This window comes from Triturus cristatus, chromosome 12 (assembly GCF_964204655.1).
Source record: "Triturus cristatus chromosome 12, aTriCri1.1, whole genome shotgun sequence".
NCBI lineage: Eukaryota > Metazoa > Chordata > Amphibia > Caudata > Salamandridae > Triturus > Triturus cristatus.
In genome coordinates, this window is record NC_140595.1 from 101,756,787 (window position 1) to 101,779,603 (window position 22,817).

General features: G+C 46.2%; 1 protein-coding gene across 3 annotated transcripts in view; it reads right to left on the minus strand.

Moving 5' to 3' along the window:
- LOC146772741 (proto-oncogene Mas-like) overlaps positions 1–12,774 on the minus strand; it is a 124,105-nt gene extending 111,331 nt beyond the window's left edge. Inside the window, exons 1-2 of one of the 3 annotated variants that reach the window (XM_085639019.1) lie at positions 12,613–12,757; positions 7,274–7,338 (exon numbers count right to left, since the gene is read on the minus strand). The gene's annotated coding sequence lies outside the window, so the exon portion shown is untranslated. Of the gene's footprint in view, positions 1–7,273; positions 7,339–12,612 lie in introns of all 3 variants that reach the window. The other 2 variants (XR_014972297.1, XM_085639018.1) reach the window with 2 other exon arrangements.
- Positions 12,775–22,817: the final 10,043 nt, after the last annotated feature.

Genomic DNA, 22,817 nt, shown 5'->3' on the forward strand with positions numbered 1-22,817 from the left:
CTCCTTGCCATGAGGATGTGACTACTCTGCGGACTGGCCACCTTTGCATTATTGTGCTTCCAGTGTTTAACCTTATTAATCAGGGAGCTTGTTGTCTATTCTCTATCCTGAGTAAGTGCTGGGACCCCTGCTAAAACTATCGTATAGGGACAAGAAGCAGGGGGTAAGTCCAACGTCTGAAGACCCGGGGTACACTCTACCTGATCATCTGTAGTTCTAGTGGGGACTATAACAACATTTTTGCTTCCTTCACTTTGTGACCTATGGGAGGCAGAGGTGGGAGGTATACTTGGACCCTGCTGTCATTGGGATTAATGCCCCTTGGGTTTCCTTCCCCCCTCTTATTGTTTACACAAGGAATATCAAGACCTGGGACAGTCCCTGTCCCTTCTTCTCTCAAACGGGGTGAAGGTGCTAATAGTCCCCCTCGGTCCTGTTCTAATAACCTACTTACTTTCCCTTCCACTCTATTAATTTGTTCCAATACAGGGCCCAAATACTTAGAAATAAGTGCTTCCAGTTTGACCTCTAGTGCCTTAGTTATCTCCTGAGACCAATCCGCCCCGTTCGGGGCAGAACAATTTTTGCAATTTTGACATGCTGTCCTATTGGCCCCTTCCTCTACAGCTATGAATGCTTTTCTAGTCCCTCCTCTTTTGGGTTTGGTAGCAGGTCTTTTTTTTGCAAGCCCCAGTATTGTGTGGGATCCCGGTAACCCTTATGGCATCTAAAGCCCCTTCTACGGGGGGAGAGACTGAGACTAATAAAGATTTTTTTGAACGTGTGACCACCTCCCTGCCCCTCCTCGTTGGAGAATCGAGCTCGCTCTCAGCTCCTGACGTGGCACCCCCCCGGTCAAGACCTCCCGCCACCCTGGTCCTGACCGTAGCTACCAACAATCCTTCCTCTGATCTTAAAGGGAGATGTTCGGACTGGGACGAGATATTTTCGGTCCCTATGGAATTATTTAGCTCCATATCCCCACGTGCTAACAAATTGGCATGATCTTGTGCAGTAATATGGCACGAGGTTGAGGTATGAGCTGATAGACCCTGATCTACTAAGGTATCAACTCGGGGCGTTACACATTTCGATATTTTACCCAACGACGAGCGTTTATGTGCTATGAGGGGGTCAAGTGACAGTCTTCTTTCCGTTAATTGAATTTCATGGGTTAACAGGGATTCTGCTCTCGTAATAAAGGCATCTAAGGTTCCCTTAATTCCTCCCCCAGCCCTATTGGGAGTTTTTTTTGTTTTACCCATAATGGGAGCTTAAACTAATAGTGGTATTGTAAAGTGTGCCACCTTCCTTAGCCCCCCCTGAATGGCCAAGGCTTTTAGTACAAATACACTGTGCTTGGACACAATAACAATCACTACAAACCCAGCAAAAGAAGGAGGAAAAACAAACCTTAAGCAGGGCCCTCTACAGTTTCTTAAGTACCATTACAGGGGCTCTACAAGCTAAGGTACAAGCAAGCAGGGCGCACTCCTCCCTCGCTTTCACTTTAAGTACCCACTAGTGATACAAAACGTCCCTATGAGTGACAACTAGAAAGAGCCAAGAGGTACGGCCCAGCCCAGCCTCCTTCGGCCCCTGACGGGCACGGACGGGCCCGCCCTTGGCCCGGGCTTCGCCCGGGCGCTGCCCGCACGCGTCCCGCGCTGCGGGGGCACCTGGCGGCTTACGTAGTGTTCCGCCGCGACCAGGTGTCGTCACCCGCACCGCCGATTACAGGGGATGCTGGGGGAGATAGTTCTTAGTAGCCGTTCCCCTCACGGCGGCGTGGTTCGTGAATAGAGGTGAAACGAAATTTCCCCGTTGCAAAGGCCGTTCCCCTCACGGCAGGAAAGAAATGGCCAAAATGATGTCAGCAGGATTTCAAGGCGCGTCCTCAATGAAGGCAGCCATGTTAGCATGCACAAGTATATTTTTTATTGACGAGGTTTAGCATCCTGTATATTTTAGAGTGGGGCATGACTCTTTGTATTATAAAGAATAATTAGGTAAATCTATCGGGAATTTGTCGATTGTACGAAGTCATACAGACTTATGATCCCAGTGATCCCAGTGATCACAGGCCTCCTGAGGAACTTTGAATCATACAGAGCACACAAACAACAAAGTCTTAAAAGCGTTTCTATAGAGCTCTTCAAGACCACCTTATATTGTTTACATGCAATGTAAATGATGGATATCAGTTTTATCAAATGTATTGGTACTCAATTTACTGGCATCAAATAGAGAGATACCGAGCACTTGACTCACTGAGCCATCTTGTTGACCTAATGGCACCGATGTGCTTACTACTAAAAATTAAATGATTAAAGGAGTAAGGATGCAAACACAAGGAGATGATGGACGGAGCGCTGAAACTTTTCAGACACTCACCCCCAGTCACAGATCTGGGTTGAATCCATCATCGTTCTTCAGCTCACTTCGCCACCCCAGTTCAGACACAGTTATATGCAAATCAGACTTGACCCTGTGTCTCATGGGAACAGTCCAGCCCCAGGCTAGCTTGAATCCAGTGGCAAAGTGAGCAAGGGATCCAAGTCTTTGCATGCCCTGCCAACTTAGGGCAAACAAATGGAGATGATGGACGGAGGACTGAAATTTTTCAGACACTCACCCCCAGTCACAGAGCTGGGTTGAATCCATCATCGTTCTTCAGCTCACGTCGCCAACTCAGTTCAGACCCAGCTATATGCAAATCAGTCTTGACCCTGTGCCTCCTGGGAACAGTCCAGCCCGAACTGCCAAGCCAGGTCTTTCCTGAACCGGAAACAAGCATCCTGGGACTGGTTTCGGGGTAATACCTCTCATCAGCCAGGCTAGCTTGAATCCAGTGGCAAAGTGAGTAAAGGAACATCTTCTGGGCATACCCTGCCAACTTAGGGTGAACAAAGCAAACACAAGGAGATGATGGACGGAGCGCTGAATTTTTTCACACAATCCTTATGTTTGTCCAGTTTCATAAGGATGACGCACTGTCAACGTACTTGGAAAGGGTCCGTGGTTTTTACAACTCTTCCAGAAGCCCCAAGTCCAAATAAGTACCTTTCAGATGTATTTTAAATGGTTATATGTATTGCAGTATCATGAGTTACTTCGTTGTGGGTGAATGGGACACTGTAAGCATACAATTAATTAAAAATCGAAATAAAAAATGAACATTAGAAAATGCATCTCACTTAGAGGATTTTACCCTTGCCAGCCTTAAATGCCTTACAGCAATAAAGAAAATGGTACAGAAAAGCACGTTGTTCTCTTTAACGGCATTTTATAGGCAACTTTATTTTGTTGCAGTTGTGTATAGCACGAGCACGACACAAAGGTATTGGAGCGCTTTAGATGAGAAATGGTTACATTTCACAAAGACACATTCATTTTTGGTAGGCATGAGGACATTGAGCGATTTGCCCAGAATCACAGGATGTTGAGCCCACGCTGAGACTCGAACCTGGTTTCCCAGCTCTGAAGTCGGCAGCTCTGGCCATTGGGCCACATACTTTCCCCTTTAATTAAGTTATCCTAGGGGGCGTGGCCTGGTGCCGGCAAAGATGGCAGCCTAAATGAAGAGCTCCGCCAGGGAAAAGCCCTAAACACCCCAAAATCTGTCCTAAATCCGGCTGGGGACGCTACCTTGCCCCACACCACACACGCTACCACCACAGAGTAAAACCACAGAAAAATCGGGCTGCGGAAAGACGTGCGAGGGGACGTACTGCACCTGAGAGAAAGCCGCGACCGCCAGCACAGGCTGCGCACGGACTAGGGGTAGCGCACGGCCGTCTCCGGACTCCCTTCCTGACGGGAGCCAGCAGAGGTCTCTACGCCGACGCAAAGTCCGCCTACCTCGGCGCCCAGTGTCTCCGGTGCTGTTCGGCGGCCCCATCCCGCAGCGCCGGCAGCCGTGTAGATCTTGGTGCGTGTGAGGGGGCGGGTTCGCGCTGCCGGGGTCTGCGTCGCCGTGCGGCACTGGGCCTGAAGACAAGAGTGCCCCGCGGTCTCGTGAGAGCTCCGATTTGAAGCGGTTGGCCCCCTCAAGCATTGGAGGGGCTCTCTGGAAGGTCCTTGCTCTTGCTGATGCAGAGGTGTGGCAGAATGTCCTGAGGAGGCACCATGCGAGTCTTGCTATACTGATGGCGGAAGCGGCCTGCCCTACCGCCGCATGAGCCTGGTAAGAAGCTGAATGTGTGGGACCTGGTGTACAGGGGCCTAAAGCAGCAAGCTCGGTCTGTAGATCGGCAGACTGCGAACGCTGGCATGCAATGTGTGAACGCTGAGGCAGACTGACTGAGTGGAGCAGTAGCGACACTAATATTGGAGCGAAGGGACCGGGTCCCGGGGATTCCCTCGATACATGCGACGTCTGCGGTGTGTTGGAGGTGAGGGGCCGCCGGACCGGTGATTGACTGTGGTGCGGGGACTGCCCCCTTGGACTGCACTCGCACTACGCCATCTTTCCAGTGCAGGCACATGGTGGGACGTGGGGGCGAGGACTGTTGTGGCGGGCCTAAACTGTTGCACATCGAGGAGATTGCATTCTGACGGCCCCTCCGCAGCCCACCCAGCTTGCTTGGCGTGTACCTGGCCCTGAACTTTGTGGAAGGAGGCCCCCGACGTCGTATCCTGGGAGCCGAGGGGGGAGGTGAGTCACGGGTCCGGTCTCTGTGCATCGACAACGCGCCATACAAGGAGGCAGGCCTAGTGGCACCAGGGGCGAAGAGTCACTCCTTTCCGTGCCTCAGGGGCATCCCCTATATTGCATACGCCACCCACAAGGAAGACGAACAGGGCATATTGTTAGGCCCCCCGGGGATCGTGTATTCCGTACATATCCCATTCCAAAGTGCAGACTGTGAAATCCGTGGCACGAGCTCGCAACTTCGTTAAAACTCGGGCTCTGTGAAGGCGAAGATATAGTACGCCCACTGGGTCCACTGGACATGATCACTCTCACGATGAAGCCCAAGGGCGGCACAGTAGTGCAGACGAATAAACTAGATAAATATGCAGTCCCCAAACACAACACCACGGACGAGGGAGCCCAGGGAGGGACCAATGCAGAGAACGAACCGTCCCTCACTTCCATCATGGCGGCCATCCAGGTGCTGGGAGCCACACTCGAGACCAAAATCGAAAAAGTCTCCATTGAAATGAACCTGCTGAGAGCGGACATGAACAAAACCACGGAGAGAGTCACAGTAACGGAAACAAATGTACAGGACCTCCAAGTTTCTACGAAAAAGCTTGAGGAACGAGTGCAACTATTGGTCAACCAACACCGTCAGATGGCACTCAGACTCGAGGATCAGGAGGGGAGAGCCTGACGCAACAACATCAGGGTAGTCGGGGTCCCGGAGGGGCCAAGTGTGGACCTCTTCCTGGAGGACCTAATCTTAAACCACCTCAAGCCGAAGGGACTCTCCTCCCTATTCTCAATTGAGAGAGCACACCGGGCACCAATCCCTAAGCCCAAACCGGGAGCAGCACCCAGGTCTATAATTGCTAAAATTCTCAACTATAGGGACCGCAACGCGATCCTGCAGGCAGCCCGAGTGCAAGGAGACCTGCAGTATGAAAATGCAACAGTGTGGTTCTTCCCTGACTTCACGCTTAAGGTCCAGCAGGAGGGGCGCTCCTTCGACGGAGTCAAGAGAGAGCTCAGAGAACGAGGAATTAAATACATGATGTTCTTCCCGGCGAAGCTCAAGTCATAGCAGACGGCAAATTCCTTTTCTTTATGACCCCATCGGATGTGCAAGAATGGTTGGATGGGGTAGCCGCTCGGAGATCACCGGCGGCTGCGAGTGGGGATTGGAGAGATACCCATATCTGATCGCAGGGATCGGCGGATGGCAGATCAGATGCCGACAAGCAGAGCCAGCGCTCCTGGAGATCAAAGTCCAGCAGTCCGGGGAGACGAATGGTTCAAAGAGACTGAACTGGCTGAACTCTGAACTCCTTATCCAGCGGAACCGCCTCAACGAACTGTAATGTATACACTCCCTGGAGCTGGGCGGGTGGGGGATATCTGGCGAGATGTGGGATTGGCCTTTTTGAAATATGCTCTACTATTCCCCTCAAAGACCTGGCCTAGGGATGGGGGCTCTCCCTAGGTGACCGGAGCAGGTGCTAGCACCTTTTTCCGCCCGTCAATTGTTTGATTTGTTCTTGGGGTGATAGGCACTCTGCTAGTTGGGTATGTGGGTAGTTTCAAACCTACATGGCAGGGTAGCAGGGAGGGGGGGGCGACTTTGGGTTACGCATGTTAATGTTAGTCAATTTAAGCATTCTTATTGTCAGAGTGGGAGGTTCTGAGGGTGGATTTCGGGTCATGCAGGAACTGGCACTATATGCTTTGGTTGCACCACATCGCACGCGGGCGTGATACCGCCCTGAAGATTTTCTACAGCAATTATGCGGTGGGGAAGAACTTTAAAACTAATCAGTTGGAACGTCAATGGGCTTGGTGATAAGGTAAAAAGAAGCTTAGTGCTTCAATACTTAAAGCGTCACTCCCCAGACGTTGTGTTGCTTCAAGAGACGCATCTAATTGGCAACTCCAGTAAGGCGTTAAACAGATGGGGCTACACGATGGTGGCGCATGCTGGCTTCACCTCCGGTTCACGTGGGGCAGGCATCCTATTTAGACACACATTTCCGTTCAGCATCAAATGCACATGGCCCGACCCACTCGGGCGATTCGCTGGGATCTCGGGACAATGGGAAGGGCAAACCCTCACACTATTAGCGGTATATATCCCGCCAGGTCTTCAGACTCAATTGTATAGAGACTTAGGGACGCTCTTGCTCTCACTTCCTGAAGGACAGCTCATAGTGGGTGGGGACTTCAACGCAGTTGTGTCGGGGGTCCTAGACCGCCACCCACCCCGAGACATCAATCCTGGACAAAACTGGCTTCCTACCTTCACAGAGGCCTTTGGCCTCACCGACCTCTGGAGAATGCACAATCCGGACCTTCATCAGTACACTTTCTTCTCAGGGTCCCATCACACATTCTCTAGAATAGATTATATTCTTCTGCCCGTACAACACAACACCATAACACAAGAAATCAGACACCTGGCGAGGGGTATCTCTGACCACTCTCCCTTGTGGGCACACCTTACTGTAGGTGAAAAAAGGGTGGGTTGTGTGGCGCCCATCAACCTGTGGTATCTCCGCAATTCGGAGGTTAAAGCTACACTCATCCAAAACATCGACCACTATTTTCAGGACAACAACGGCACAGTACACTCACCATCTACCCTGTGGGAACCATTCAAAACTGTGATCAGGGGGCATGTCCTCTCAGCCATAGCGGGCCTGTGTAAAGAAAACAGATGGTCACATGTGAGCGCGACCTGCTTCGACTCGAGGAGGAAGTTAATGAAGGCAATGATCAAATCGCTCTCTATAGACTGCAGCTCAAAGAAGCCAAGTACAGAGCTCTAGCAACAGAGGCTGCCAAAACTTTAGCAAGAGATAACGATGGCTGTTTGTACGACCATGGAGACAAAGCGGGCAAACTGATTGCCTGGTTGGATAAAAAAAAAAAGGGCATATAGGTTGGTCCCAGAGCTTAGGAGCCATACAGGTGTTCGCTACCCACTTTGCACAAGTGTACTGAAGCAACTCGGCCCTCCCGGAAGGAGACTCCATAGCCCTATTAGAGGACATCCAATTACCTACCCTTTCTGACTCTGAAACAGAGGTATTGGAGAGTCCTTTTACAACAGATGAGATAGCCACGGCAATCAGAGCGTTAAAACCAGGAAAAGCTCTGGGTCCTAATGGTTTGCCCATTGAACTATATAAACTCAAACCTGACAAATTGGCCCCCTACCTAAAAAAACATGGCGCACTGGTGCCTCCCATGAGCTCGTCAGCCCAGTGGCTCAAGGGAGCCTTTTTGAAAAAGAAGGGGGATGGGAGCATCCTGGTACATGCAGTTCAAAGGGGCGAACTGTGCTGGGAGGTAGCAGTGTGCTCCCATCCCCCTTCTGTTTCAAAAAGGCTCCCTTGAGCCACTGGGCTGACGAGCTCATGGGAGGCACCTGTGCGCCAGGGAGAGGTACAGAGACCTGAGAGGATTGTGGCAGCTTTCTCAGCAAACCCCAGAAGAATTTTGTTTTATCTCTACTGAAGAAGGATGAAATCCAGAAACACATGTGTCTAGAGATTAACAGCACTAACCTGCACCAACTTTGGTGAGACACTCTGCAAAATTTCAAGTAAGCATTTAAATTGAACTGCATGTACCAGGATGCAAAGGGGCGAACTGTGCTGGGAGGTAGCAGTGTGCTCCCACCCCCCTTCGATTTTTGTGGTTGACTGAGGGGCAAAAGGGAGTCGACATTCAAATGAACAATTTAAAGTTTGTGTGACCCATTTGGCCACACAATAATGACCAGGAGTCGGGAGCTAAAGTTAAGTGGGTTTATTACAAGTCAATAATCATTTCAGGAAATGCAAAATTCAGGAACATGTTATAAATGCAAAGAATTACAGCAAGCAAATTAAGGTGTGGGAGCCAATTCTGACCCAATAGCATGAAGCATAAAATAACAACAGTCAGAATAATACAAAAGCCAATAATTTGGAATTGGAGTTCTTTCAAGATACTCCACTCCTTTTTCCTAAACATGGAGAGAATCGAAAGTCATCTAGTCAGGCTCTAAGTCTAGAATCAGGATGGGTTGGAATAATAGGTCTCAGGGGAATTTAGAAATGCAGGAAGGTGTCAGCATAGCGAAGACTTCAGTAGAAATGTTCTGAACCAGGGAAATAAGTGTTAGCATAGAGCCACAGTCAGGCAAGGATAAAAGGGAAGCAAAGTGGTCTGTACCTCTCAAAGTCCAAAAGGATCAGCTCTAACTGCTAATAGTGTGATCACTAATTAAAACACACAGATACCCCGGCATCAGTCGTATCTCGCACCACCCCTCCAAGGACCAATGGTGTTTGACTCCACAAGTACACTTGCAACATCTCCAAACTTTCCCATCCCACAGAACTCGGATAGGTTTGGCAACTATACGTTTCCCTGATACAATATGAATAGGAGGCTTATTCTTCTAATTAGATCTTCCCGTTCTTGCCAAGATTTCTCTTCCCAGGTCTCACGATCTCTAATCGATAGTACTCCCTTCTCTAGCTATGAAATCACGAAGGCGCACCTGCAAAGGAAAAGAACATGCAGAGCAAGAAAAATATATTTCGTGTTAAGAAATAGGCCTAGTTGTGCTAACTTAACTAAACATTTATAATGTGCAATTTGTACACATGAGCATATATGTATGCACAACTCCAAGAATAAATGCCAATGTAAATTAACGAGTTCATGGTTACATATGCAAGGTACTTTCAATGAATGTAAACGACTTGAAACATGAGTGTAAATATATGTGAGAACTACATGTTTTCATGATTAGACTAAACATTTATATACACACGTTTATAAGACTCTAGTTTTCTACAGTGAATACACTTAAGAAGTACATTTGAAGGCGTGACTCCACGCTAAAAAAGTTAAGGCATAGTATATAGTGCTAAGTACATGTAAATATTGCGCTTCTGTGCCTTGAAGGGTGGAGCCTAAACTACGCTGCTACAGGAGAATGTTTACTAACACATGCACTCGTATGCACTGCTGGGAAGAAAGTGAAAAAAAAGTACCTTGGGAAGTGTGCGGCCAGTGGAAGGACACTGGCCACACAGACGGGACGCTGTGCAAGGTCCATGCTCCATGGAATGGACAAACACACATCTCAGAAGAGGAAGCAGGAGGTGCTGCTGAATCAGAAGCAAGGTAACACGAGTGGCATGGAAGCACGCAAATGGTAAGTAATGTGTGTGCTCTAAGGCCAAAAAAAAAAAATCTTTACAAGAGATTTCGCAAGTGCAGGCGAAACATAAAAATAATTTGTGAAAGAGGTCCCCTGTATTCAGAAAGCAGCCCAACCACTGGCTGTGAAGGTGAGTAGTAAAGTTGTTGAAAAGTGAAAATAATCTCTCATGACATTTTTTTCAACAATAATGGATGTTAAATAGGCTAACATGAGGATGGATCACTGGTTGAAGTGACTTTATTTTTTTGTTTTAATGGTTGTTTGCACAGCTCTACCCAGGGTCTAGTAGTGGCTCTTTGGGTCAATTAGCTCTTTTTCTACAGGGCAGGTAAATAGAAACTAGCAGAAAGAAGAAAGCAAACATACATAAGAGAGAGAGAGAGTGACAGAAATGTAGCTGTTAATGTTGAATTTATATAGTTCTAAATTCAGTAGTAGGGGTGAGAATATTTCAGAACTTTTCTGGGGTATTCACACCTTTTTTTCCTGCTTATGCTAAGCGGATGTCTTTAAGAACTGGTTGAAATCGCAGAAATATATTAATGAAATTTGCGCAAGAATTGCACAAAATTGACAAAAATTTAGAGAAATGTACTTACTGGCATGTCCCCTGAAAATTAAACATAGGGGCATGACTCACAATTAAAAGTCACGGTGAATGCAGTCAGATTACTGGTCAAGAAAAAAATGAATCTTGGCAGCATTTTAATGCCCCGCGAGACATTTACTGTGTGCCATGGGTTAAAATGGTATACATTTTTACATCCTTTTAAAAATAAACTAAAAAAAAATGTACTTGGCTTTAGTTGCCTCTTGTCCTTGTACTGGTCCTTGTACTGGTTATATGGTTGGCGTGTCCCTTCAATGTACAGAGATGACCTTTACGCCGGCAGTCTTCTCTAGGTGTGTTGGGCGTGGTACCGAAGAGATGGGGGTGGTGATATTGTCTACCATCCCAATAGATACTTCATCGGCAGTCAAACTCCAGATCAGGCCTCAGTGACATCATACTGCCAAAACATATACATTCACGATTTTGCCACTTTCCGAATGCTGTAAGTAATAGACATTTCTATTACCTGAATTAAATGTGCTCATTTCATTGACCTCAGAAGGATGAAACCAGGGCCAGACTGGGAACCCAAAGCAGCCCTGGGAGATTTTGTCAGACCAGCCCCCATATGGTGCATAGCGAGCGAGCAAGCCTGACCACTACTAGGGCGGCTGGGGAGTTCTCCCCCCAAGAATATCTGGGCAAAAATGGCAAAAATTGGTGCAACACATTTTTCATTATATATTCAATTGTATTCGTTTTTAAAGCATAGTAAATGGTGACCTTACTGTACACCAGGATACAACAGTCTGCACTGGGACTCTTGAAATATTTCCGTACTATCACCCTCCAACTGTGCCTCTCATCTACCCTCTCTTACATGTATGTCATTTGTTTTACAGCGCCTCTCATACCAGTGTAGGGTGTCGAAGCACTTCACATCACGCACACATACAGAGACAATTAATCATATGAGTGTAACTCAGTGTACAGAAAATGTTCCATAAAACAAAGGAAACTACAAGGTGTGGGATTCACGTCATCAATACTGGTAGGTATTTTTTAAGAATGCTTAGTCTGGGTAAGCACAAAGTCAGGATTCAGAATATAACACAGTGGACTTTAGAAATAAGAATGTATTTCTACCCAAACAAACTCTTCTTAGCGAAATTATGACAATGAAAGACTGGAAAAAAACATAGCTTTCTAACCCAGATTACAATTGTAACTTATGAACTGCACAGTAACAAAAGGATGTCTGTGACAAAAGCAGTAACCCACTAAGCTATACACATAATATACAGTTCTGTGATCTGCATAGTACACCCTCTTTGCGGCAGTCATATTAACCCTCTGCACTACCTTAGATGAGTCGAAACTACCCCTAGACAAAACTCCTATCAACAGGTACATAAATCACCAGAGTTATCCTGACACTTTTATTGTAGCCGAAAACTGCTGGATATACAAGGAACTCTGCAGTGCTTTTAAAACTGCTGCACTGCTACAAAATCAGCCCCCATTAACAAAATCAGCCCCCACCCTCCCAGCCTCTCGGGGAAACGCCTGAGGCCCGGCAGGGCCAGCCCGGCCTTGAATGAAACACTGAGTTAGCTTTAATAACATTCAAAGTTGCAGCCTGTAGCTAGGGACAGATGTCAGCAGCGGGACTTGTTTTTAGCATTCTTTCTGAAACCAATACAGACTGCACCTTTCCCATGCTGTGAGCTCGCGGCAGGCCGCTGCACTGCCTGCACAGCACCCGAGACACAGATGTGCGCATGCGCAGGTCAGCACACTGATATGAAGAACAGACCAGGTCTGGCTCTAAGACTAAGTGCCACAGCGTGAGGGTCTCACTTTCAGAGGCGCAACTAGAGCCACATTTTTCGGGGGGGGGGGGGGGCTGAATCTTTAAGCAATAGACAGAGTAGAGCTGCAGGGGCTCTTAGAAGGGGTGAAACAACAGCAAGGCCTCATTAACATGCAAATGGTCTTTTAAAGACCTGTGAAGTTCTCGGGTGCGGCTGTGTGTGTGCCTGGGAAGCTGTCTCATCCTGGGCTGCCACACACGACGGGGGAGGGGGGGAATATTTGTAGTACTTGTCCGTGAAACGAGCTAGAAACTATTTAGGCACTTTAACAATTGTCGGCGTTTTAAAAATATACAGGATTTTGTGGCAGTGGGGAACCTACCTTATGTGCGCCACTGGGGCTCACCACAGGCTTCGGCACGCCTCCCTCAGAAGCGGTGCCAGAGGATAAGTTACGAGTAGGGGTCAGTAGGGGTCAGCCATCCTTCTAGCCTCCAGCCACGCCGCTTACAGACCAGAGCAGGAATATACCTCAGATAAAAAAGTTTTATAAGGAAAGCAGGCTTTACCGCATGACTGCTAAACACCGCACGTTAATAATTAACATTGACTTTATCAGGCTTTTTTTTATTGAGGCCGGAGTGAAACATTGTCTTTCCAGTTTCCATTGTGGTTTTCCCCGGTTGCATTTATGGCTCTGGACTTTGATTTATTACATTTAGGTCCGCATTCAATTCTCACCCCTGACTCCTCTCCTCTGCTACTTATTCTTACTCCATCCTTTCCTTCTCTTTTCCTCCCATTGTCTCTACCCTCCTCTTTCCTTCCTCAAGCCCCTTTGCCAAATCTCCAAACCCTACCGCCTTCTTTCCCACTTTTCACTACTTCCTCTGCATGCGCTCCCCTCTCTGTGCCTACCTACTCTTTCTCTTTGACCCACTCTCGTTTCCTCCCTCACCCTCCTACTTACTCATTCCCACTCCATTCTCTTCTCTGGTTTTCCCACACTCCCCTTCTGTATCTCCTAAAAATGCCTCCCCTTAAATTGTCTTTACTCAGCTTCCTTCTCCTTCTCTTACCCTTCCCTATTACTTCTCTAAGCCTACCTACCTTACCTTCCTCCCTACTTCATCTTCTCCCTCCTCCCCATCCTTTCCCACCTCATCCTCTTTTCTTCATCTATGCCCTCATGCCTAGTTCTCCTTTCTTCTCTTATGTTGTTACGATATATCTGGGATCAAATCTTTGCTTCAAGGCAATTGACCAATGGGTGCATGTTAGCGGCAGGACCTTCGCATCATTGTTACGTTACTTTGTAAAGTGCTCTCATAATGCTTGGTTTTAAGTGATTTATAAAACTGTTAAATAAATTATAAAGAAACCTAGGGGCAGATTTACAAGCCCTTTTGCGTCACTTTTCCCATGTTAAAAGTGACGCAAAAGTGGTGCAAGGGGCTTGTAAATATGCCCCCTAGTCTACTAAATAAAAACGTTGCATAGTCATAATTCCAGTGCCTGGATAACCTCACGGGTGACAAGTAGCGCTCTACAAATCCACTGATTGAATGATTGATTGATTGCTAGTGCCTCAACTTTGCAATTTTGTACACCAATAGTTTTATCCCAATGTTGTACTTATATGGTCATAAAACCACTTAGAGGCTCCAGGAATAACTTCGCCTTGGCCTACCTTCTATACTGGAGTTGGTGCCATCACACAAGACCCATCATTATATGAGTGAGAACAGGGTATGGTGGGACATTTGGGTATCAAATGGACTCCCGTTTGTGCAGATTTCTTGGGTGCGATGGAAAGATGAGGTTACCAGAACTTTATCGAACTCACATAATAGTATATTTCTTTGAAGATGCCTGAAGCTGTATTTGGCATCTCTATGCTGATCGGCTGAACATGCTGCTTAGGGCTGAATCCCAACTATGGCAGGTGTAGACTGAGGCTGAATTCACAATAAGGCATGTTTACTGAAATTTGTGGCCCTCCCAAAGAAGTTGGTCCAAATCTCACTTGAATCACATTGTTCTTTAAAGATGGACTTGAGATGCTACATCTTACTCTGACATCACATTTGTTAGTGAACCAAATTCTCCCGCTGCCTGGATGTAAATGATAAATATTTTGAAGAATTCATTGGCTGAGTTCCAGAACCCATCCCATCCCTGTGCATGTGGACATTTTTCAGACGTCCACTAATCTTTGTGCTCTCTCTTCTCTCAAAAGCATTCCCAATTCCATAGGACTCAAAAGTAATAGATTTGGTCAGTATAATAGCACATTGCCACCATTTTGTTGTGCTATAATGAACAATTACAACTTTATGATTGACAACAAAGCGTTGTGAAGCGTCCTTTACATACTATCTAATCGATGCTTACTTTATCCTTTACTTTGCCGGTGCACTGCTATCTAAATGAGCCACACTGAGCCAGTAACAACCCACAACCAGTTTAAAGGGTCAGATCACCTGATTCAAATGTGGGGTCAGATACTGTAACCCAGACCCACTGGACATTTACCACAACAGAGCCCTCCAAGCAGAAGATCAAGGCGACCTTCAGGATGATCCATAAGGTCAACAACATCTCCTGTTGACTGGACCTTTGCTTGGATCTTGGGTTGCTAGTGATGATGTGTCTTAGCAGGACCACGGAAGCCTTTTCATGACGCCATCTGTTCAACAACAGCTCATGTCCCTTATAGTGAGCCAGAATGAGCACCAGTGAAGTTCAGGAGAATTAGAAGGCACTCATGGAAGGTCTCGCTGAAAGTCTTAAAAGTCACCATGCTGGCTCAACGGTGGAGAGGGAAATGATGATGGCTGACCTTGAAGAGATTGACTCATGTGGTGGCGAACATGGCATGTCAGGCACTGGCTCAGTAGCTTTCCAGTCCATCATTTTGTTGCTCATTGCTCCACTACAGGCATGGCCCAAAAATTATATATTTGACTTGGCCCTGGTGAAAAGCTGCCAGGGCTTGATAGCATGACGGACAAGGATGGTGTTTGAACCGAGCAAACCTGGCACACACTCAACTTTGCACTGTGTCCACTTCGATAGACCTTTGTCTTGAACTGAGGCTAAAATCATACATCCAATATTAAGTCAATGACAGTGATACAGATTTTGTCCCACAGGAACGACAAAGAGGAGTAAATTGCAAACCATGAACATTTATTAACAATATAGTAAAGTTGAAATCTCAAATCGTAAACTGAGTCACCTGAATACAGCTTGTATGAATATAATCCAGGCAGATAGGTTTGATAAATGCAAGTACAGGTTATTAAGAACAGCATATGCAAAATAAGGAAAATCCCTTTACCCTGAGAAGAAACTCCCTAAAGCTAATCTGAGGTTGTGGGTAAGTCATGAGAGTTTATAGCAACAGGTGTCAAAAAATATAGTTTCGAAAGCGGAACCAGATGAAGATTCCAATCAATAAAACGAAAAATGCATTTGCTCCAACATTTAAGTCTATGAACAGAAATGTAAGGAGCATTGAATCTCAAGAAAAGGAAAAAAAGTGTCTGCCTGCAAAGTTGTTATGTTATGTGTATTTGTAAAGCACACTATCACCCGGGAGGGTACCCTGGTGCTGAGCCCGGCCTATTGCAGGTTGGTTAATTAAAAAGCAAGGACTTCAGCTTCTTAGGGGATTTAAGTAGAGAAGAGGAGGCTGTGGTGTAGAGTGAAAGGTCATCCATGCTTTAGGAGCGGTGTCAGAGAACCCCCGTCCTCCTGAACTGATTTTGTGAATATGTGGAATGTGTGCGAAATGGAGTCCTGTGGAACAAAGTTGTCTTTGTGGTTGGTGCAAGGAGATCAGGTGGCTGTGGCCTGAGTTGTGTTGTGCCTTGAATGTGTGTGTGACCAGTTAGAATTTAGCACATTTGTGAATAGGGAGCCTGTGTGGTTCCCTGAGGTGTGGTGTGAGTGTGTTCTGCGTGAGAAGTTGAGGATGAGTCTGGCTGACGAGTTCTGGATGGTTTGCAGTCTTCTAGTGATTTACTTGGTGATCCCAACGTACGGGGTGTTACAAGAGTTAGAATTCAGCACATTTGTGAATAGGGAGCCTGTGTAGTTCCCTGAGGTGTGGTGTGAGTGTGTTCTGCGTGGGAAATTGAGGAGGAGTCTGGCTGACGAGTTCTGGATGGCTTTCAGCCTTCTAGTGAGTTGCTTGGTGATCCCAACATAGAGGGTGTTCCAATATTACAACTTTCAGGTGACTAAGGTGTGCGTGATGGTTTTTCTAGTGTTGCTTAGGAGCGATTTGAAGATCTTGAGGTGGACAGGGCAAGGATGATCCTACTTACTAACTTCAATTTCACACTGTTTAAACATAAACATTCTCCCAAGAGATACATTCGGCAGGTCCCCAGGGAATAGGACCAATCAGAAACCAGTGTTCTCAGTGTACTCGGTATCACCTCCTTCTCGCGGGTAATACAGTGCCAACTTCTTTCATTATCGCATCCTTCACGATGTCTCAGCAAGGAGTATTTGCCTCTTCTGCCTCCCATCTCGTGCAGGGGCTGAGAATTATCATCCAACCAAGCAAATTTCTACAAACATAACCTTCAAACAGGTAACACAAAAATAAATTTTTTAACAAGAACACTGAGATTCTGGTACCTGAACCTAAAAAGGTTATCCACAACAAACAAAAAGATAATATTAACTTTCAAAATGGAGTAGGGCACCTAGGCCCACTCATGCGATTGTTAGAGGCACATCCCAACTAAACTAAATCAAATACATATAAATCACTTATTTCAGTAAATTTGTAAAACAACTTGCAAAATAATGTGTAAACGTGCAAATAATAGTTATGCATGTTATGGGTTAGCATGTTGCGGAGAAAAAATAAATTAATATAACTTTGTGTCAGCAGGCTCGATGGGAAGAAAAGCAATCCCAGACTGGTTTCTGCCTTTCAGGTCCTTATCGGCTAGGGGTAATTTGAGTTGTGTGGCACAGCCATCACAGGGCCCAGATTTGGTTTTACATATGCCTGTTAGGGCATTTTACTGTGAACAACCAAATAGTGATGGGTGAAATGAACCTAGCTTTTAAAATTCAGTACATCAACAACATCTGTGCAAGGTTTCTTAGGGGCCACACAGGACTCTGCTGTGGATTGGATTGCAACATGTGCCCAAATGCGTGTAAATGGTATTCCATTGCAAACCCTTATGCTCCATTGTATTTCAATGGTCCCTGTTGTGGGATTTCTCATCCAAATCAATAGCCATGATGCCCATAGTGGTTTCTCTGCCTACCCTTTCCATTACGGTCTCTGCATTAAATGAATGGAGGTCCGTGGTAGCCGGGCAAGCCTACCTTTGACTATGACCTCTCTCCACTGTGGTTTTGCCCCCTTAAGTTGTGGTCTTGCAGTCTCATGAGTAAGTGATATTGGGCTGTGGTGGAACCATAAGGGGAAAACATTTCTGGGTGGTCCATTGGGCAACCCTGTGTCTTCCCTGAGTCATCTTTCTTCCCACAACCAAGCAACCAAAACCCATGCAACTCCAGAAGGGTACCTAGTCTAGAAGGGTGTGTAATCTGTGTGTGAAGCACCGTTAATATTCATTAATTCAGCAATCATTTATACTGCTATCAAAGATTTTCAGAATATGCGCACTCATACAATGAGTCTGCCATTGCTTTAATGACCTTAAAAAACAAAACCCTCGATAATGTGATGTTGTGTCAGCAAGAAAGAAGAGTGCAATGCCAGGGATAGTTCGGGAAACTCCACAGGAGGTACTGGAAGAGGCACATTGCTGCAGCTGTGGGAGATGAGTGCCGAAGGCTGGATAGTCAGACTGACTGGGGACGTGGCTGCTAGCAAAGAATGTATATATCAAGGAGACCTAGCTATAAGGAAGGTGCTCCTAGCGTATGTTTGTACAGGGGAGACACATTTTTGTTTTTAGAAGACCCTCACTCACCAACCTGGTTGGTGACATGCTTCATCATCGGGTCCCACACAAGGTACAGAGTGTACCATACAGTGTGCTTCAACGCCGCCTGGATACAGCGGAGCTGGTTTTGTGCAATGAGTGTGCAGTGAAAGTGAATGAGTGAGAATTAATAAACTGTCCGAAGTGTCCCAGGTAACAAAAGGGACTATTTTAATGTTTGGGCCCTTGGCAGTGGTTAAAAACGAGAGGCGGATATCAGTGGAGGTCTTTAGTAACTCCGATATCCTTACCGGTCAACATGTTTCAGCCAATCTCTCTTTATTGGGCTGGCTTTCATCAGGACCTTATGTGAGTGAAAATTAAAGTGGTGGTCTAAAAAATTGTGTATTGAAGACCATCTATGTGGTGCACACGCTAAGGTGCGTCATGTGGTAGAGGATGGTTTCCTCTATCGGCGCATTCCTGTGGGGAAAGAAAATCGACAGACAAACACACAAACAAAAACATTTTAAAATGTTTTTATGGCACATGGTATCTTGTGACTTAGGAGCGTGGTGTCCGTGCTCTATGCGGGCAAAAGCGTAGTGAGGACGGAGCGTGGCGTTTAGTGACTCGTGTTAAAAGAAAAACACCTCATTTATATGCGTTACCGCGTTGTGATCAATACACCGTCTACGTGGTGCACATAGTTAAATGCTTGGTACTTGAGAAGTTTCTTACTCAGAGAACTTCTGGAAAGTGCCCCATGAGTTCCGTGTGGGGGCCCGACCAATAGTCACACACTGTCTGATAAGGAGAGAAGACAGAGATCACTTATAGCTCACGGATCTGGTGGCGAAAGGACTCCGCAATCAGCGTGTCGGTGATTCAGAGTTTAAGTAGCCCCCCTGCAACAAACCCACTTACTTCATCAAAGTCAGGGACCCGCCTCCATATCTACTTCGGCCGCATCGGAACTCTGACGTTATGTGCCCGGTGTGGAGAGGAGGCTTAAATACTCTGTAAGCGGTTCCAGGTGCGGGCGGTCTTGCTCTGTGAGCAGCATCTAGGAAGAAAACAGAGGAGAGAGCGCAGGCACGTGTGGCATTGTATACTGGCTGTGTGTAACGTTTTGTTGCTATTGAAGAGTCTGGAAAATACTATTATAATACAGTGTATTTACAATGTATGTGAATAAAAATCTGGTGGCTTGATTTGATAAAATATATATTGCGCGAAAAGGAAGAAAGACTACTGGTTTCGCCATGGTGAAGAGTGGGAGCGAATGTTGTATCTCCTGCACTTTGTGTCCATACTAGGCGAAAACATGTAATGTTATTGTAATATCGTGTGATGGTCATGGCTGAAAGGTTTCAAAAATATTTCAAAATGTTTGCAGGGCACGGCTCCAAATATTTATATATAGTGTGACGGGCATAGCTCAAAGTATTTACATATCGTATGCGAGGCTCATATGGGACGTGTTGGTAGTAACCATGGAGGGGGTCGCCTATGCATGGTTATAGCTCCATTATATTTTATACAGTTAAGGCTTAATAAGAGCCTATAAGGATGTCACATACTGGTAAACGGGTAGGTCATGATGCAGGTTCACAGTGTTGCTTCAGACTGTTCCACAGGATATTATCGTTCAATCCTGTCTTATGGGTGGAAAGGCGATATATCCATCGTTGGTCTTTTTGTAATAATATCCTGTCATTGGTCGTGCTCTGGCAGTCAATTTGCTCTATCACTGTCCACCTCAGATCATTAGGTGTGTGGCCTGCCTGAATGAAGTGATCAGTCAATTTGCCTAGGAGGAATAGAACAAGGAGGACCAGGACAAAAAAAACAGGACTCATGGGCAGTGACAAAGGAGAAAAAGGACTACAAGGACCTGGGCCGAGAGATTCTAGACCAAAATGAGAAGGACTAGCGGAATCAAGGATGAGTCCATGTCAGAATGATCTAAGTCAGGATGAATAATACCAAGTGAAGCACACTTGTCATTGGTTACACTTGCAAAACTAGAGCCTATCCGGACTGCTGTTGTTGGAAGAGGGGGAGGAGCTACGAGCTACGAGCTACGAGGAAAATCTTGCTGAGCTGGCCGCTGCTGGAATGCTGTGAAGATCCCAGACGCCAGGCGCCAGAAAGGGAAAAAAAAGTGAGCCGATTCGATCCAAGCCCGGTACAGCCGACCCGACCCGAGCCCGAGTTCAACTGGGTACAGGTCTCGCTCAGGGCCTCAACTAGGTTCTCTTGGCGCCGGCACCGGCACATCTCACTTGCGGTATCAGCGCTGTTATCCCTCCCACCGACTTCCGCCGACTTTCGCAGCAGCAGCTTGCCCTGCAGTTCACTTCGGCTCCATTACAAGTCCAAGGATTTTGGCTTCTCGGCTTTTCACTGGGCTTTCCTCTTGGCCTGACCACTTATCTCATCTGCCATTCGTCTGCTGGCCGCCCGCTGCCCATTGCTCGTTGCCCACTGCCTCCACCATCTTTCTGCGCGCTGACGTGGGCGGGCGATCATTGGTATCAGCGGGCATCCCCTCTTGCGGAGCTGAGTTGTGGAGTTGAGCTGCTGAGCCGAGCTGATGGCCCAGAGGCTGGGCAGTGTTGCAAGGAAACAGGCGGAATAGACGAAAGGGCAGTGGAGGCGGAGGTAAGAAGAAAGAGGGAGCTTGTCCTCTTCCTTTCGCCTTTTTGCCTTTTTTTTTTTGCACGTTTGACTGAAAGCTACTGAAAGGAGCTTGAGAAATCAGGCTGCTGAAAGGAGATCTTGTGGTTAACAGGAAGCACAGAGCCATCAGGCTCTTGGGCCATTGCGGTACTGACTATGGGCTCCATCTTTAGTTCTTGATCTTGATCTTGTAACTAAATCGCAGGTAAAACCACCAAGGCAAAACCATCAAGGCAAGTTGCGTGCGGCAAAGGAGATAAACTAGAGCACAATCTAGTGGAGGGTACCATGAGGTCAGGTCGTGTTCGGGATAGCGTAATACTAAAAAAAGAGTCAAAAAAACGGAGGCGGAAAATCATGATGTTGGAAGAAGAAAGAACTGTACCACCATCAGAAACAGAGCTAGCAATCATGAATAATTGCTCTCTAATAGAGGCATCAGTAGCTGGAAACGCCTCTGGACAACTACAAAATTTGGAAACAAGACAAAAAACAACAAAAAAGCAGTCTTCTTATCAACCTAAAATCTTTACAAAATGTTCCTTCTTAAAAAACGCAGGGGACACCCTATTTTCAAACATAACAAACGTTACAGGCCTTCAATCACCTCTTCAACCCTTACAATTAAGTCAATCAACACTAGCTATTGAAGACCTGAAATCAATTCATGAAAGGAAAAGTCCTGACACAAAAAGAAGTGTAAACATAACAACCACAAGCCCCTTACAAACAACATCAACACCTCAAAATGGTAAATCACGGATAAGCTGCGTAACAACAGGAAGAAATACCGAGCAAGCTCAAGTATATAGACAAGAGGAGATAATTGAGTTAATTAAGATGACCAATGATGATCAAAATAATAATTACGACATATCAGCAACTGGCCTCAATCTAAATGGTGATAGGAGATCCACAAACAGCAAAAATAAACTTGATGACTATGACACAATTAACAATCTTACAATTAACAACCAATCAAACCAACTAAGCCAACTAAGTAAAACAAGTCCTGGGGAAAAATCATTGCTCAAGGGAACTGACTGCAGTCAAACAAGGAAGGACGAGGCACAGGATGTCATGGGTCTAAAAGTGCTACGGCATATCTTTCCCACAAATAAAGTCCTATCAAATTATCAACCGGAGTCAAGCAGGGGGAGGGGGGGAACTAAGAAGCCAACCACAACAGAAAACGCCGCTAATGACACAGATATCACAGAGATCTCCTCATATCTGGGAACAGAAGACTGGAATGACCTAATGGCAGCTTATAGCCAAGATACAAACAGGAATGGGCCGAACACGGTAACCACAGGCAATACAATTGATTTACCACACGACCTATCGGACGGAGATGAAAAGAAAAAGGAAGACCAAAAGGATATGGTAGTTTCAGCTTGCGCAGATGACTCATCAAAAAACTCCAGTCAGGGAACGGCGTGGGCCAGCTTGCTAAATACAATACAACTTCTTGTAGAAGCACTCCACTACCAGTCAGATAAGATGGATGCCCAGCTGACTCTTTTAGACACTTTGGCTGTTTTTGTGGTTGCTATCGACGGGAAACTGGGAGCACTAACTACACTGCTACAAAATAAACAGGACCAAACCCACAACAGGGACGTGGGATGTGGATGCGGCCCTGTTATTGACAAACTGGCTACACTACCATCAATGATGTCTGACTTATGCATACAATTAAAAAATCCCTTGCTAAGAAAGGACAGCTATTCGTGCATCAGACAAATGGATGTAGAAGCAGACAAGCACTCCCTTGAAACCTGTATTTCATTCCCGATTGACAAAACAAAATGTACAGGATCGATAACGACCGGGACAAATGGTCATCAGGGGGCGATGGACAATTTGATTTGTAAAAAAACAAATAAAGAAGTAAAAGACACGGTAGCAACAGCAGATCAACAATCTGCAGTTCAAATGGAAGACAAGGTTGAGAAGCAATCCAACGCAAAAT